Genomic DNA, 19,023 nt, shown 5'->3' with positions numbered 1-19,023 from the left:
GAGAAAAAGATTTGTAGCAACAAGCATAAAAAATACAATAGCCTAGGCTTGAATAATTATTAGACACAGTTTAGCAAAAATAAGTACATAGTAAAGTAGCTATCACTTCATTGCTAAAGAGGCTCCAGGTCTGTTTGGGACAAGATAGCCTCTCTAGCTGAATAAAATCCAGTCATTCAGCAAATCTAATTGCTCAGGGGTGGGGGAAGGAGAATACAAATGGAAAAACTGAACTGTAAGTTCTAAGCACTTCCTGTAACATCTTCCCCTGAGTTTGTGTAATCGGACCTGCAGTATGCTAAAAGGGCTCTTAGAAAACCTTGCCTCTAGCTGAACATGTGACTTACAGAGTATTAAAATGTAAACAAACTCCTCTAGCAAAAAATCTGAGCCAGTGCCCCTTTAAAAGAATTTAGAAAAGAGAACAGATTTTCAACATTTCTTAGAAAGATAGATGTGATAAAGGCAACACACAGTATCAAAACAGACATGGATTATCCTATCGTATTTCTACTAATTGTCAACATTGACTCCCTTTCTCCATTTTTGTACTTGTGGGACATCAATTGTGACATCACTCAGAGTCAATATTCACATCGTGGGTGGCTAGCCCTGCCACAGAACAATAAACTAAAAATATCATCCCAACTAGAAAAGTCAAGAAAGCAGGCAGATAAATATAAAGGAAAAGAACAAAAGAAACAACTCATAGATCACCTAAAAAGGTTTTATAGAGAACCGAGGAAAGAAAGCAAAAGCAAAGCTATAGAAATACCACCGAAAATGAAGAAATAGGTACATTCTGGCGAATTGTTTATGAAGACCCTGTTGAACCTTTTAAAGATGATGAATGGATAGAAGAATTAAAAGAAAGGGTAAGAAAGTCTAACGCAGCGGATATGGAACTGGAGGAAGTAACACCCAAGTAACTGAGACAAATTAAGAAAAACTCCTAATTCATATGCATTTCCTTACTTCTCACACATATCAGAGGATCTCTCGTGGTCAGGAAACACCAGCCAGCTGGTCAAGAAAGTGCACCGATGCCTCCACTTTTTAAGAGGCAGAAAGAAAGCTAAGCTTCCTCCTCATATTCTCTCCTCCTTCTATAGAGGTGCAATAGAGAGCATCCTCACCTGCAACTTCACAGTGTATAGAGCATCCTCACCTGCAACTTCACAGTGTATAGAGCATCCTCACCTGCAACTTCACAGTGTAGAGAGCATCCTCACCTGCAACTGCACAGTGTATAGAGCATCCTCACCTGCAACTTCACAGTGTAGAGAGCATCCTCACCTGCAACTTCACAGTGTATAGAGCATCCTCACCTGCAACTTCACAGTGTATAGAGCATCCTCACCTGCAACTTCACAGTGTATACAGCATCCTCACCTGCAACTTCACAGTGTATAGAGCATCCTCACCTGCAACTTCACAGTGTATAGAGCATCCTCACCTGCAACTTCACAGTGTAGAGAGCATCCTCACCTGCAACTGCACAGTGTATAGAGCATCCTCACCTGCAACTGCACAGTGTATAGAGCATCCTCACCTGCAACTTCACAGTGTATAGAGCATCCTCACCTGCAACTGCACAGTGTATAGAGCATCCTCACCTGCAACTTCACAGTGTAGAGAGCATCCTCACCTGCAACTTCACAGTGTATAGAGCATTCTCACCTGCAACTGCACAGTGTATACAGCATCCTCACCTGCAACTTCACAGTGTATACAGCATCCTCACCTGCAACTTCACAGTGTATAGAGCATCCTCACCTGCAACTTCACAGTGTATAGAGCATCCTCACCTGCAACTTCACAGTGTAGAGAGCATCCTCACCTGCAACTGCACAGTGTATAGAGCATCCTCACCTGCAACTGCACAGTGTATAGAGCATCCTCACCTGCAACTTCACAGTGTATAGAGCATCCTCACCTGCAACTTCACAGTGTATAGAGCATCCTCACCTGCAACTTCACAGTGTAGAGAGCATCCTCACCTGCAACTTCACAGTGTATAGAGCATCCTCACCTGCAACTTCACAGTGTAGAGAGCATCCTCACAGTGTAAGAGAGCATCCTCACCTGCAACTTCCTCACCGCAACTCTTCACAGTGTGAGAGAGCATCCTCACACCTGCAACTTCAGTGTATAGAGCATCACCTTCACAGTGTATAGAGCATCCTCTCCTGCACCTTCACAGTGTATAGAGCATCCTCACCTGCAACTTCACAGTGTATAGAGCATCCTCTCCTGCACCTTCACAGTGTATAGAGCATCCTCTCCTGCACCTTCACAGTGTATAGAGCATCCTCTCCTGCAACTTCACAGTGTATAGAGCATCCTCACCTGCAACTTCACAGTGTATAGAGCATCCTCTCCTGCACCTTCACAGTGTATAGAGCATCCTCACCTGCACCTTCACAGTGTATAGAGCATCCTCACCTGCAACTTCACAGTGTATAGAGCATCCTCACCTGCAACTTCACAGTGTATAGAGCATCCTCACCTGCAGCTTCACAGTGTATAGAGCATCCTCACCTGCAGCTTCACAGTGTAGAGAGCATCCTCACCTGCAGCTTCACAGTGTATAGAGCATCCTCACCTGCAACTTCACAGTGTATAGAGCATCCTCACCTGCACCTTCACAGTGTTGTTTGGAAGCTGCAGAGTTACAGAAAGGAAGGCGCTACAAAGAGTGGTGAGGGATGCAGAGAAGGTAACAGGTTCCAGTCTTCCATCGATACATCTTTATTCTGTAAGAAGCATCCAAAAGCCACCAAAATAATACAGGACAACACGCATCCTGCACATGGACTGTTTAAGCAACTGGCATCACGCAGGAGATATCACAGCATCCACTGCAGGACTACACAATTTAGTAATAGTTTCTACCCTACAGTGATTAGACTTCTGAACTCAGGCACTAGTCCCAGGGATCTGGACACATAATAAGTACATTTTTATTTATTTGTACAATATATACTTAATATTCCAAGTAAATGCACTATTTATTAATTATATCCATAGTATTATTTAATTCACTCAAGTGCAATATTAGACAAATAACTTAGGCATTTCAATCTGTAGTGTGTTTTGTATTACTTTAAATAGGGTAGTTGTTAATTTAACTCAGGGGAGGGTAGTCTTTTCATACATGAGTTTTGGTAAATGTCTGTGCTCTTTCTTGCGTGTACTGGGAGTAGTATTGTGTTTGTTAGTTATGTTTATTCCTGTACTTCTAGGTGTTGTTTCACTTTCCTTTGTAATCTCAAGAATTGAGCTGATGCACAAAATTTTGTTTAGGCTACATGTGTGTAGTTCTAAATGGCAATAAAGTTTACTTTGACTTCTGGCTAAAGGTATTAACATCATTTAACAAAGATTTAACCCTAAGTAAAAAATGCTTATATGCACATCCCAAATAGACCCCGACATGGTTAACACCAATAAAATGATCCTCTTCCCTAACAGTGAACCTGCAAGCCATCCTAAGAACTATAAACAAACAACTTCCCTTCCAATAATATATAAATTACATACTAGAACTAATGCATAGTTTATAGCAACCTGAAAAAAAATCAGTTATGGCAACAGAACAAAGGGGTAAAAGAAAGTCATAGGGATTGAAGAATCATTTACTGTTAAACACAGTCATAGCAGAGAACTCTGAATACGGGATTAATCTAAGAATGTCATGGATTGATTACAAAAAAAAAAAAAATTGAACATCATCCGACAGTCATGGATAAAGGGGTGTTCACAGATGGATAATATGTACCCTTCATTGAACAATTACATTACAGGGACCACGAAACAGTGACAAGCCACTTTGCAACTGAGCTATAGCAAAGGATGAATTATCATCTCAAGGATAATGATTCAAACGGGAATATTCCGTGGTCATTCCTTGTCACCTCAGTTATTCCATGGTCATTCCTTGTCACCTCAGTTATTCCATGGTCATTCTTTGTCACCTCAGTTATTCCATGGTCATTCCTTGTCACCTCAGTTATTCCATGGTCATTCTTTGTCACCTCAGTTATTCCATGGTCATTCCTTGTCACCTCAGTTATTCCATGGTCATACTTTGTCACCTCAGTTATTCCATGGTCATTCCTTGTCACCTCAGTTATTCCATGGTCATTCCTTGTCACCTCAGTTATTCCATGGTCATTCCTTGTCACCTCAGTTATTTTGTCTTGTGCTTAACCCATTAAGCTGTTTACTTGATAGATAAGGCTATGTTTATTTCTTGAATTCCAGAAACCAACCTTGTCCTATGACATCTAATCTACTGTTTGTAGACAAATTAAATTTGCATATTTCATTTGATGAGGATCTGAAAGCACAACTAAAATGGTTAAAAGTTTTTCTATTGACATGAGAATGACATTTGGTTTTGATAAATGTGCAAAAGCAACATTTATAAAAGGAAAGCTGTAGCACCAAGAATATATCAGACTGGGACAGGAATGTGATATAAATGAACGGATCTTTGAGACATAACTGAAGTGAAAATGAAAGAGAGGAGACAATCATAATCACACAAGAATGATCGTTTGCAACGCCAAAACCAGCAACAACGAAACACCAACTGCACATGTCACACACCACTTGGAGCTTCTGAATGGAGATCGTGGTGCACTGAGAAAAAACAGCTGCTTCATTTAAACATCTGATGTGACACAAAACTTTGCCCTTTTGAACATTTTTGCAGGGGGCAAGCCCCCTCCTGCTGCACTCCTCCTGTAGTGGAATGCTCCTCCCACACCTCCTGCAAATTTTATATACCAGCTCTGAGATGACACTACAGTGGGAGAACGATAAATGTCCCGATCTTCACTGTACCAAGCACTCCTTTCAGAAGCATTGAAAAAAGTACATTTCTGTGTTCAAATCAAGCGTTTAAATGGAGCAGCTGTTTTTTGTGACTGCATCACAATTTCCATTTAGAAGCTCTGAGTGGTGTGACATGCAGAGTTGGTGTTTCGTTGTTACTACTTTTGGCACGGTAAAGGCTCATTCTTGTGAGATTATGATCCTCTTGTCTCACTCCTTTTCATTTCAATTGTGTGTCACTTCAAGCTAGTAAAGTAGATCCCAACGAAGTTGAACAGGAGGAAGTGAATGAATGTATGGGAGCAAACAAATGGCTGACAGGGAAATGAGAACAACGGTTAGCATGGAATACTCCACAAAACTGAAGCTATAAGTGAAAACTGCATTGACAACAAGCAATAAAGTCCAAAGTACAGAGCAATTTGCTGATCCTGTTCTAACTTACAACTTTGGTGTGACTGACTGGCCCTAAACAGCAATTAATCAATTGTACAAAAAAAGAAAAAAAAGAAAAGAAAACGTTTCATACTTATCCAAAACTGTGTATCAAGATTAAATATCAGTCGCTCTAAGGAAGATATGGACCGCCTAGAAAATGACTTGTATAAGTCTGCACTTGTATGACTGCATACACATTTGCTGACTTTATGAGATACAACTATTGTAAAAGCGTGAACAGAAGTCTAGGATGACATCTTTGCTTAGTTTACCAGATGCATTTCTGAAGGGATAAGGGATGCAAAAAAAAAAAAAAAAAGAACCAGAAACAAACCAGAACTTGACAAGAATCAGACAGCAACTGAAAGAGCCAAAAACAAAAGAAAGGATATAAAGAAATTACCAGTAGAAAGAGAAACAGAAAGAAAATTCGAAAGCCCACAAATATAGTGTCAAATATTAAAACTTCTAGAACAGCAACTTGTAAATCAAGATGAGCTGCAGGAATAGATAAGGACAGGTGAGGTAAAACCAAAAGAGGAAAGGCTAAATGTGGCCCAAGACAGTGAGCTACATACATGGTTCACAAAATGTATTGAAAAAGTGCGAGAAACAGACAAACACAGGTTCTGTAAAATAGAACTGGAAACAGTTACACACCTCATTACTGAATGTGATACACAGCCGAGGTCTGCATACTGGAAGTCACAATAATGTGGCAGGACTGTTACACTGGTGATTGTGCAAAAACAACAATATAGAAGTAGCTAAGAATCGTTAGAAACAGGAACCGTAAAGCATTATCAACAATGATGTAGTTCTGATCACGAGATCATCCAATACCAAAACTTGAGAAAATAGATGCAAGAAAACCAGATATAACAGTCCAAGAAAAAAGAAAAAAGCAGAATTGATCATTGAAATAACTACACATATTTATTATAGTGTATTACCTTCTGAGAGAAACTGACTGAAGGGATAGCACTTCAAGCCTTTCGTGGTAGCTTAGGAACCTTATTCCATCTTCTTGGTTAGTGACCACTTGGGCCATTCCAGACGTTCGATAAGTCAAGAGAAGTATATCCTGAAGCAGACGTTGTACTCAATAACTAGTCTAATTAGAGTTGCATACAGATGAGAAATAACATCTTTTGACCTCTTTCCAAATCTCACTATCATAATTTCTGTATATTTTGTATCTACCACATGGTATACTTTTATGTCATCAGCAGAAAGACCCAGTTTTCTTTTCAGAATTTCTGTGGTCACTTATATATGCACTGAAAGGACTAATGTCTCTATTGATCCCTCTTTTACAAGGGTCAGCTGTATTAGCCACCCCTATAGTAGAAGGACCAGTTGTGGTACTACCCTTGTGATAGAAGGAACAACTTGGTATTAACCCTTGTGGTACAAGAACAAGCTTTGGTACTAACACTAAGTAGGAATTATCCCTTAGTGCCATTCTCCATTAGATACACAGAGAGATATAATATGCCTCCTTTCAGAATACTGAGTAGAAATGTACTCTGCATCTCTGCTCATTCATCTTTGTTTTTGAAAACTTCTCTTGTCAATCATCTGAGAAGAGCAATTATTTTGTCCTATTTATGATTTGTACATGTTCTTTCTCACAAATGCTTAGTGTTTCTATGAGGCAGTTTTATATATCCCTGTGGTTCTGCCATTTTTATGCCTGTCCACTGGAGTTTTCCAGGGGCCTGACACTTTTCTTGTTGAAGTTTGTCTTCCTGAAGTATAGAATCCTTACTTTTGATTCATTCAACTTATTAACTGTCTGTGAACCATAATATTAGAAAAACAGTTCTTCCCAAATGGTTATTCATGTCTGAGTACTAAACGTCTGTAACTGCCCCCTAAAATACTTCATGTGTTATCCGGCTCTATGCGTAGCAGCAAACAAGGTGCTCTTAGTAGCAGCTGGTGTGCTAATTCCTCACCTGCAGCACCTCCCATTTCCATACCACTTGAAGGAATACTTCTATTTGTTTTCTTACTGCTTCTTTTCCTTGTACCTTCGTTGAAGGTTGTGCGTCAGGGCTGGCAACTTGGTACGTAAAAATCTACTGCCAATCATTAGCGGAACGGAGTTCCGCTGTGGCGACCCCTAACCGGGAAAAGCCGAAAGAACCAACAACTGCTTCTTTTCCTTAAGGAAGCATGCTGCATACGTCTCTTTTGCAGATTGTGTTAGAATTCCCACTCTCTCACATGAACCTCAGTAACTGTCTTTCACACTTACTTATTTATTTGTTCTCTTGCTTGCATTGATTGTATCTTCTGAAATGTAACAAGGAGCTGCTTGCTGAAATTCATCAGATGTCCATGCTACAGTTTGGGCTTCGTTTGAACTTATAGTAAGAAGGTTAGCTAAACCACAGCAAGGAGCTCACTGCTACAGTTCATAAGATGCACTGACGTGTCTTTTTTATTTTTGCTGTTTTCTCTGTGTGATAAGTAAATGTCCATTTGTTAAAAGAAGTAGATGCAATCTTAAATAATAAAATAGATATGTGCGAAGCTAGAAAACTTATTTTGAATCAAGTTAAGCAATTAATGAAAGTCATCACTCTATATAACTACATGTAACTGAAACAAAGAAAATGTGACAAAATAGAATGAAAAAGGAAAATGCAAAGTATGAAAAGACTGCGTCATATGATTTAAATGTGTCATGGCTGTAAGCATAAGAAAAGAAACAAGTTTTCATTGTATCTGTTATATAACAGGGGCAGTAAGAGAAATATGCAAGAAACAACTTTGTATGCCAAAAAAATTCACACAGCTGAATAAAACCATGAAAATAATTTACTTGTGGGATAATACAAGTATACAAAGATGGCTTGCACACTATGTATACAAAGAGGGTTTAGTGTGCAAGAGTATGAAACTGAGACTGGATTGAAATAAGAGCATTAGGAAGAGCTCTGGTAGAAGAACTCAAGATAATCTGAGTGTGGTACTCAAACTGGAGACTAGTGCAGACTGTAATATGATGTTTGCTCAAAGTTTTTTTTAAGTAAAATGAAAAAGCAAATGTCATTACATTAATTACAAGAAATATGAAACAACCTCACACAATCCAGTATTGCAAAAGTATAAAGCTGTAGATGTGTCAACAGACATAAAAGTCATACAATCCAAATAATTCTACACACAGAACTAGTAACAGCAGAGCAGAATTATTGATAAACATATACAGAGAGAAGTAAAAAGTAAGATGGGAGATCAGTAGCTACATTCAGATTAAGATTAATTATAACTGACCTTACTGACCCAATGATTGTAATGGTTTTAGGCATTCCTTTGGTGGTTTGATGTCCTAGAAACATTGGTAGAAAGAGTGCTGTCACTGTCCTGTATTTGTAGGCTATTTTTAAGGACCCAATTGCAACAAGTACGGACAGTATTCAGACTCACAGAGGGGTTTCCAGTGGGAGTGGATGTGCAGCAGAGCTCAGCAGATAATGTGCCACAACAAGCAGATTCATAACAGGAACTTCTGCAAGTGATACAAGACTGGAATGCAAAACTGGAGGCATACAAGATGAAACTAAGCAGAGACATGACAGTAGTCATGGCAGCAAATGAGGGGAAAATAGATCAGATAAATAAATATAAATCAGAAGAAACTGAAATTGAGATAAAAGGGAAATAGTGGAAAAGATAAATCTTAAGATACTTCCAAGTATCTGGAGGTATAGCTGAAGAGAAGAGAAACCTGAATGAGGAGGCCAATGCTAAAATTAGAGGTGCTGCAGGTAATTGGCAAAAAGTATAAGGCATAGTGTGTGACAGAAGAATGTCAAAGAAGCCGAAAAGCCAGGTGTGCAGAACAGTGATAAGACCAGTGTTTCTGTATGGCAAATAAACTTGGGCAGTCAAGGCAGAGCAGCTAATGAAGCTTGAGGTGATGGAGATGAAGTGTTTCAGATGAGCAATAAGATGCACACTGTGAAACAAATGAACGAATGAGGACATCAGAGCAGAAGCAAGTGTATCCCCAATGGAAGAGAAGGTTAAGAAGAAGAGATTACAGTGGTTTGGCCCCATGTGCAGGAATGCAGATGACAATTTGATAAAACAGATTTGCTGGGGACAGGAAGGAAACAAAAAAAGAAGAATATGTCCAAGTGGGGTTGGGAGGGTGGCCTAATGGTTAAGGTGTTTGCCTTAGAAACACATGGTGCAGGGTTTGAGTCTCGCAAGGGATAATTGGCTAGGCTTAAAATGGCTTGCAAGGGCAGTTAGCTTAGTACTAATCTATGAACCTATGAACTGCACGAGAGAATACCTGTGGCTGGTGGACATAACTGTTGAAGGAAATAGAAGAATGGCTCTGCACTGTGGGAAATGGCAACAGTTGATGTGCTACCTCCACCTGTGTACAAATGTGAGCATGACATAGATGATGATGATTATGTTTATGATTTTGTTTATGATTATGATCTTTGGACTATGGCCCTGACACTATAAATTTGTTTAAGTTAGGTCCTCATGGAGAAGTTGTGCATTTTCAGATGATCTGATAGTAGCTCTAAACTTGCAATCATCTATGAATTTGGTCAACCAAAATAATTTAATGTTAGATTTGACATCAGAGAAGTAGATGATGAATAGAAATGGTCACACAATAGAGCCATGGGATAATATACCACTAAAGACAAATCTATTGGAGGATAGTGAGCGATTAACTCTAACAGAATGGCTGCCATCAATGAGTCAGTTGGCAAGCCAATGGGTTGTATATGGGTGTAATCCAAGTTTCATTTGTTTGTTGATGATGTCATAGTTGTATATAATGCCAAAAGCTTTAGCTAAATTGAGTTAAACTTTGTGCATGGAATTACCTTCATAAAGATACTTCTAGGACTTTTTCAAAGAAGTCAACTAGGTTTAGTGGGCATACGAAAACTGGTTAGGCTCTAAGGATTGTAAGTTTTCTGTACCCTGTTTATGAAGTCCAAGAGAAATCATTCCATCACCTTACAAATAATGCTGGTTCATAAGTAAGTCTATGCCCTTGCAGGCCATTTTAAGTCTGGCAAATTTCACTTTTGGTGCTTGATTTAACCCATCCTATTTGGTATTAGATTGGTCTTACCCATCCCATAGCTGATAATTATATATTACCCCTGGTGACAATAACTGGGATCATGCCATAGATAATTTGAGGGCACCCATGCATGCGAAAAAGGATGGTAAAAAGTGGAGAAGGTTAAGTAGAAGGGAAATCTGACTGAGGAGGTCAACATTAAAATTAGAGGTGCTGCAGCATCATATTCATACTTGGGGTAAAGGGACTCATGTGTCTTGGTAACATGGTGGGTTCAAGCATCTGAGAGGCAGCTGACTGTTATAGGTCCATAGGTGCACACTAGGCTCATGACTACTAGGACCCTTATAAGCCTAGCCGTGCAACCCAAATGACACCCACAAAACTGATTTATGTAGGGGGTGATTTATTGACTGCATCTGTCCATCAGAAACATAGGCACCAGACCTGATGTGAATTTCTGATTATTTATCTGTCGGTCCAAGTTTGACTTAAATAGGGTTAGGGAGGAACTCTGCTTCACATGGATGGGGAACCTGTTCCTGAGAAGGGAATTCACCGAGAAACATATCTGTCTCTCCAACATATCCTATTTATGTCACAACCAAAATTTAGGTCTAGTAGATCTGATGCTGTTTGTTTTGCAGATGTGCAAAAGATTCATCAAAACAGAGTCCAGGGATGCCTTGTATGCCGGGCAAAGCTTAGCTTACAAAAGTCTGTATTATACCAAGTAAAGAGACAGGGCTTTGAGGTGGTCAGTGTAAGACATTATGTTTACTCCCTATATTCTTTTATAAGTAACCTTTGTGGATGTTCCAACTGCTGCTTGTGTCTTGTCAGGTACATAGCAAAGGGGGCATTATACTCAATGATGGACCTAATAATGGCCAAGGACAGTGGTCAGTGGTATGATTACCCCTCTGGACCTAGATGCTATGCTCTTACTTCTAAGTTGAGCAACATAGAAGGGTTTTCTTACTATGTTGGACAAAGGTTAGGTTATTACCTATATGAGTTTCCAGATCCCTGACTAGTGAACCAATTTTTATGGATGACATAGTGACCCTGACCAGCCTCTTTGTGGAGGTTGTCTCACCATTCCTAACCTCTAGCGTCCTATCTGTGAGCCAGCCTACTTTCCAGCATGTTATAAAAGGGGTATGCCTAGTTCTGTAAGTTTGTTAACAATGCCTGAGTCGGGTATTGTATCAAAGGCTTTAGCCAGATTGAGGTAGACAGTATGCACTGCTTTTCCTTCATCCCTTCCCTAAATTACCTTTTCAAAGAAGTCCACCAGGTTCAGTACACATGATCTTCCTTTGACAAAGATAAACTTGGATGGATTCAGTGTCTGGAGGTCTCCTATGTCCTTGTTGATAACTTCCATGAAAATTCTTTCCATGGATTTGCAAATAAGACTAGTCAGACTAATGGGTCTGTAGTTTCCAGGATTTATTGAAGGGACTCCCTTACAAAGAAGAATGACTGTCACAGTTCTTCATTTTTGTGGCATAAAACCTATTTTAAGAAAATCATTAAATAGTGACTCCAGGGGTACTATTAAGTCATATTTAGACTGTTGAGGAGGCATTGCGGGATGTTATTAGGGCTCAGTGAGGCTATATTCTTGGCTTTAGTGAGTGCAACCAAGACATGCTCCCTACTTTTAGTTGGAGGGGTTTTGTTTGATGGTTTGTTGGGGGTGGTGGTTGGGGTTAGAAAGGGGTAAATTTGGAAATTAATTTGTAACAGGTTCACTATATCACCAAGTTCAGTGAATTTGGCACCGTTAATCTCAGTTCAGCACATTGGTGTGTGCTGCACTTGATGTTTCTAACATAGCTGAAGAAGGCCTTATGGTTGTCTTTCACCTGGAAGGCTATCTTAACCTCAAAGTTGGCTTTGTTTGACCTAATTAGCCCTCTTAGTTGTGTATTTAGTTTGATGACAGAGTTTTTAAACCTTATAAGAATTAACCTTCCAGATTTTTGTCATAAGTATTTTTTTTTCCTTTTGTTGTACATCCTGTTTAATTTGTGATGCCACCAGGGCAGTTTCTTGGCTAGTTCTGGGTTTACTCCTGGTAGGTATAGCAGCCTCTATGTAGCCACTGACAGGGCTATACAGAGCTTCTGAGAACAATTCAGCATAGGCTGGTGTGTTCTAAGGGTTTGGAGGGACACTGAATTTTTACAAACCATCGTACAATAAAATGTCGTTTGCCTTGGAGTAGTCCCCAACTGTTACTGGGATTAAGGTGTTGATTTTGAGTTTGAAGGAGATAGCTTTATAGTCCGATCTTACCAAGAAGGATGAAACATGGTGGGGGGGGGGTGCACCCTTCTCCCATATTTGTGATTACAAAGTCCAGTAAGTTGGAGCCTCTAGTGGGCATATTCACTATCTGGTCAAGGATGTTTGTATTTCCAAAGTCCAGAAATCTCTGTGTCTGTAGATATGAAGCCATGTAGTATTCCCAGTCTGATGTGTGGGTATCTTGAATGGTGTTCTGTAACTAGCCAGGATCAAAATGAGGCTTTGTTTACTGATATGATATGAACGAGTTTGAGGTCATTGAACTGCTCAATTAGTCCTAGAAGTGATGGCAATTTTGGATAAAGACAGACCTGCACCACCAGTGTTACTACTGTCTGCACTTAGGTTCATAGGTTCATAGGTAGGTACAAGGCTACCTGCCCGAGGGCATTTATAGGCCTAGCCAGAGTGTGTCAGCTTTTGCCTCCCCATTGATTAATTAACTGATCCTCTGTCAAGCAGAGCCAATGAAGTGATCCCAGGGGTGCATTTTCTGTTATCCATCCACTCGTCAAGGTTTCTCTTGAAGAGTGTTAGTGAGGGGCTCTGCCTGCTGTAATTTAGAATTTTGTTCCAAAGCATGGGGAGTCTCTGTGACAGGAATATATCCCTCCAGCATGTTCTATTTATTGTTGTGGCGTGGTTTAGCTCACTAGAGCACGTGGCTCACAGTGACTTGGATTTCTTTAGGTGGAGCATGTCCATCAATTCTGAGTTGGACATGGCTTTGTAAGTCAGGCAGAGATCACCTCTGAGTAAGTGATATGCCATGAGTACAGCCAAAGTTTTTTCAGCCAGGCTGCATAGGACATATGTTTGAGACCAGTAATCCTCTTGGTGAGGTACTTTTGTGGTCTTTTCAGCTGTTGGAAGTGTCTTGTGAGGTACATCCCAAATGGGGCATTGTACTCTATGATGGGTCTAAGGAGTGATGAGTAGAGGGGCACTATAACCTCTTTATTTCTAGATGCGAACCCTTTAGTAATTAGATGGGTCACATAGAAGGATTTCCTAACTACTTTGGCACTATGATTGTCAAAGGAGAGATTACTATCTACCTGGGGCCCCAGATCTCTTATTACCTCTTCTGTATTAAGGGGGCTGCCACCTATGTGGTAATTTGTGGGTGTTTTGTTTTTCTCAAAAGGGATGACATTTTTTGGCATTTAGCTTGAGGGCATGACTTTGACACCAGGTGTCCTTCTCAGTAAGGCCCTTTTGGAGGATGTCCATGTCAGCCGGAGAGTCAATTATGTCCCAGTTTGCAGTCATCGGTGAACTTGGTTAGCCATAGTCCTCCTGTGTTTGCCTGTACTTCTGAGAAGTATATGCCAAACAGTAGGGGTCCCAGGACCGAGCCTTGTGGGACACCACTTGTGACTGGTTTAGAGCCGGACCTGGAGCCTGCTATTCTTACCGTGTGAGTTCTGTCTGTAAGCCAGTTGGCAACCCATCTTGTGACGTAGGGGTTTATGTTCAGGCTGGTGAGTTTTTCTGTAATACCCGAGTGGGGAATGGTGTCGAAAGCCTCGGCGGGGTCAAGGTAGGCTGTGTGAAAAACCCGTCCCTCGTCTATGGCCTTGGTGACTGTCTTGAAGAAGTCAGCCAGGTTTAGTAGGCATGATCTTCTACCCTTAACAAAGCCGAACTGGGTCTGGTCAAGTGTTTGGAGGTTCCCAATGTCTCTGTTAATGAGTTCCATGATGATGCTCTCCATAGCCTTGCAGAACAGGCTAGTCAGGCTTATGGGGTGATAGTTACCAGGATCAGTTCTGGCCCCTCCTTTGTGGAGAGGAATAACCGTTGCTGTGCACTATTCTATGGGCACGTAGCCTGTGGAGAGGCTGAGGTTGAACAGCGTGTTTAGGTGGGGGGTTAGTTCATTCTGTAGTTCATGCAAGACGCACCCTGGGACACCATCTGGTCCCATTGATGCTGTGTTTTTGGCTTTTGAAAGGGCTGTTTTCACCTGTGCATCTGTGATATTTGGAACACTACACTTTTCCGGTATTGTTGTGGGCCCTTTTGGACAGGATGTTGGCAATATCAGTAGGTTCAGTATATTTTATGCTATTTTGCACTAGTTCAGTGCATATCTGTGAGTTGCCACTTAGATTCTTAACATAGTTACAGAAGGCTTTGTGGTTATCTTTTGAATCCTTGGCTATTTTTCTTTCGAAGTTAGCCTTGGATGATTTCATGAGGGACCCCAGTTTCTTACTGATACTGATCAGGGATGTCTTTCCTTCTTGGGATTTGCTTTTTTTCTGAACTAGTTTCCTCCTTCTATTTTATAGCCTGTTTATGGCAGGGGTCCACCAAACTGGTTTCCTTCTCTTAGAGGAGTGAGTCTTGGTTTTGCTAGGGATGGCACAATCCATGCATCCCTGTAGGTGCTCATAGAGTGCATTTGTAAAGGTTTCTGCATCTTGGGCAGCGTTATCCTTTAGTGTGGGGGCTGTGAACCTTACCACCTCTGTCCTAAGTAAGGTGAAGTTTGCTTTAGAAAAGTTTTTTTACTATGGTTTCCTTAGTTGAGGGTGGTGGTGGGGTGTGGACATCCAGAGTGATTAGTTTATGGTCTGATCTAACCAGTGACGGGTTGACCTCCAGTGTGGAACACCTGTCGCCCACGTTGGTGATGACCAGGTCCAATATGTTTTCACCTCTGGTAGGGGAGTTTACCAGCTGATCCAGGGCGTTTGACTGGATGAATTCCAGCTGCGGGAATTCCACTTGTGGGATGAAGTAAGTGATAGGTAGAAAAGCCAAGGAAGGAAGGAGCACTATTACTGTTTTGGAACTTGGTTTCAGTGACAGCATAAATGTTCAAGGTTTCCATAGTTAAGAATGCCTCCAAGTTGGACATTGTCATATTTATCAACCTCCTAGTGTTGAGTAAAGTTGGACTGATAATTACATGACTTGAATTTGTATTTATGAGGTTGGTAACCCGGGTAGATGACATTGCTTTAAAAGGCACTATGTGGAAAGTTATAAAGAGGTAAATGCAGGTCATTCCTGGCAAATCATGTGGGACTATCTTCCATTTCTGACCAGGCTTACACACATTCACCCCCTCAGAATGATACTAATAACTATTGCAATTATGTAAGTTAATTAGCATTTGTTTACACTGTTGCATCATTGTTATCATCAGTGGTGCATGCTGAGAGAGCTCCATGATGTCACGCTTCATATAGCCTGAGGAGGTGCCTCAAAAGTCACACACACACACACACACACACACACACACACACACACACACACACACACACACACACACACACACACACATATAAACAATGAACACATCATATTCATACTTGGGAAGAGTAAGGTGGATTCTAATAACCAAGAGGCAGTCTTTGTTCGGCCTTGTGAGTTGTGGATTGGTGTGCCACACTGACGTACCTCACAATTGTCCAGATTTTTGTCTCATATTTTTGGTTTGTTCCTCATAATATTTGCAGTTTTCTGGCAAATCACTTAAGATTGATGCCACTAAGCAGTGGTATATGTTTGAGTTTCAGACTTCATACCCTTCAGAATATGCATGGTAATACAAATCCTATTATTCTAACAACTTTCTAAGTTTATACGAGCTATATTTAAAATCCATCCTTATTTTTTTGGGCATTTGTCCTGTATTATTTTCAGCTTTTTCCAGATGTCCTGTGCTAAGAAGTTGAGCAGTATGACACAGCATGAACTGGTATAAACATTGTTATCATTTAATTACACAGTGCTGTACTGGACAAATGCCAGATATCTCAGTTTCTTCTTTATGCGCCAGATCTTCTTGTACCTTTCAGAATAAAAGTCTTTACTTATTGAAGGTTTGATACAGATGGTTTGTTATGTCATAGCAGCATACAGTGGAAGTAGACAGAGTAATCCACCCAGATCCAAACAAGACTTAACTGTCTCAAGTGACTGTGTAGATGAACTGACTCAGACTTCTGTAGCTCTAAAGAATGAATTATACTGTCCTTTGCAACCCCAAACTCAGAATTGTTCCTTTCCTCTGTAATGGCAGAATTAAGACAAACTGCATGCTTTTCTGTAGTTTTTGGACTTTTAATGACTTTTGAATATCTGAAGTGCTGGACATTTGACCTGACTTCTGTAGTCAGTCCCCAGAGTACCTCAGCTCATTTCTGTATATATGAATTGCAAGAGCTTTAAAATGACTTCTGTGCTCAATCTCCTAAGCATCCAAACTGAACTGACTTCTGTCTAGAAGTACCTCTCATAATACTAAAACTCTGCAGATTTCCGACATGTTCTACATGTCTCTTTAACCTTGGTCCCCAAGCCTTGTACCATCTAAACAAGATCTGTTTTTGTACCAAATGTTCCACACATTCTGTTAGCCTGCCTCATCCTTATCAATGTTTTGGCCCGAAGATTATTTCACTGAGGTCATTTGTATCCTTCATTAAAACATTATTTTCTGTTGAAACTGCACTTACTGAAACCACATTTAAAATATGAAATATAGAATAAAGATATTGGCTTTCTTTAATATGGCTGTATTTCTGGTCCTATGCATAGAGAATACTATATTTATCCAGGATTTATTCTATCAAATCTATATTTATGTCAAGCGTATTCCCACACAAACTATAGAGTAACTTATAGCAACATATATCAAATACATTACCTTGGTCAGTGTATACTGCTGTTGTAGCCTGGATGACGTGACCAGGCCACTCTGATGGATCTTGTCTGTCCTGGTGGTGGAAGACGCTATATGTGTTGTGGGATAGGTGTTACTGTGGTACTGTGTATATTTACCTATGATGCTATGATGTGTGCATCTGCAGTGCCATGCCTATGAAGTTTTGGAAAGTTTATATTAATCTTGAAGTATCTAGGTGCAGAGGTAATGTGGTTACCACCTCCAAATGCAATAAGTGTTTGTACCTCTCACTTGTGGACTCATTCTGTGATAATAGCAAATGGTTATCTGTAGTCAGGTGGTACTTTATTGGCTGCCTTAGGATACCCAGTGGTAGGAGGCTGGGTCAGAGACAGACTGACAGCTACAGCTGATCTAGAGATGCCAAGAGGCAGGTGTTGCATGAGGTTATGGAATCTGTCGGTTCTTGGTCAGTAACGTGGGGGACAGTAAAGCAGTGCATACAGTGCTGAAGCAATGTTACACAGTATAAAACTGCACAATACAATGTCTTTATTTTACAAAAGGGGATAGTGAAAGACAAGTTAAAAGACAGTTCATGATAGATATAGCTCAGTGTACTACAGCACAATGCAGTACATTACAGCTCCGCACAGCTCAGTACAGTACAGCCCAGCAGAGCTCAGTGCAGTGCAGCTCAGCACAGCTCAGCACAGTATAGCCCAGCACAGCTAAGTACAGTACAGCTCAATCCATTACAGCCCAACATAGCTCAGTACAGTATAGCCCAACACAGATCAGTAAAGTACAGCTCAGACAGTTGAGTGCAGTGTAGCCTAGTACAGGTCAGTATAGCTCAATATAGTATAGTACAGTACAATGCAGTATTGTACACCCAGCATGTCTCAGAGCAGTACAGCACAATGCAGCACAAGTCAGTGCAAGTACAGCCCTGCACATCTCAGTACAGCCCAGCCCAACACAGCTCAATACAGTACAGCCCAGCACAGCTCAGTACATTACAGCCCAACACAGCTCAGTACAGTACAGCTCAGACAGTTGAATGCAGTGCAGCTCAGTACATCTCAGTGCGGCTCAGTATAGTATAGTACAGTACAATGCAGTACTGCACACCCAGCATGTCTCAGAACACCACAGCACAATACAGCACAGCTCAGTGCAAGTACAACCTCACACATCTCAGTACAGCCCAGCTCAGCACAGCTCATTACAGTACAGTGCAGCACAGCTTAGTACAGTACATCTCAGCACAGCTCAGTGCAGTACAGCCCAGTATAGCTCTGTATAGTACAGTACAGCCCAGCACAGCTCAGTACAGTACAGCACAATGCAGCACAGCTCAGTACAGTACAGCCCAGCACAGCTCAGTATAGTCCAGCACAATGCAGCACAGCTCAGTGCAGTACAGTATTATAAGGACTGAATGTGAAGCAGGCACGGATGCTGCAGCACAACAAAGAATGAGATTTTTTTTATTTTTATTTTATTTTACATTTGTTGACCGGGCTAGTCTAGCTGGATATATGTCCATTTTCAGTAGAGGCCCGGGGAGAATAGCTCCACAAACAGACAGTAGATACATCATTTGTTATACATAAGGAAATATTTACAATTGTGCAGTTATATATAATGAAATTCATAAGCAAAATAAAGAAGTACAAATTGTTTTTTTTTTCCCACT

This window comes from Protopterus annectens, chromosome 5.part1 (genome assembly GCF_019279795.1).
Source record: "Protopterus annectens isolate FY-2018-M chromosome 5.part1, PAN1.0, whole genome shotgun sequence".
Lineage (NCBI taxonomy): Eukaryota > Metazoa > Chordata > Ceratodontiformes > Protopteridae > Protopterus > Protopterus annectens.
The sequence above is the reverse complement of the archived record's forward strand: the minus strand, read 5'-3'. Positions refer to the sequence as shown.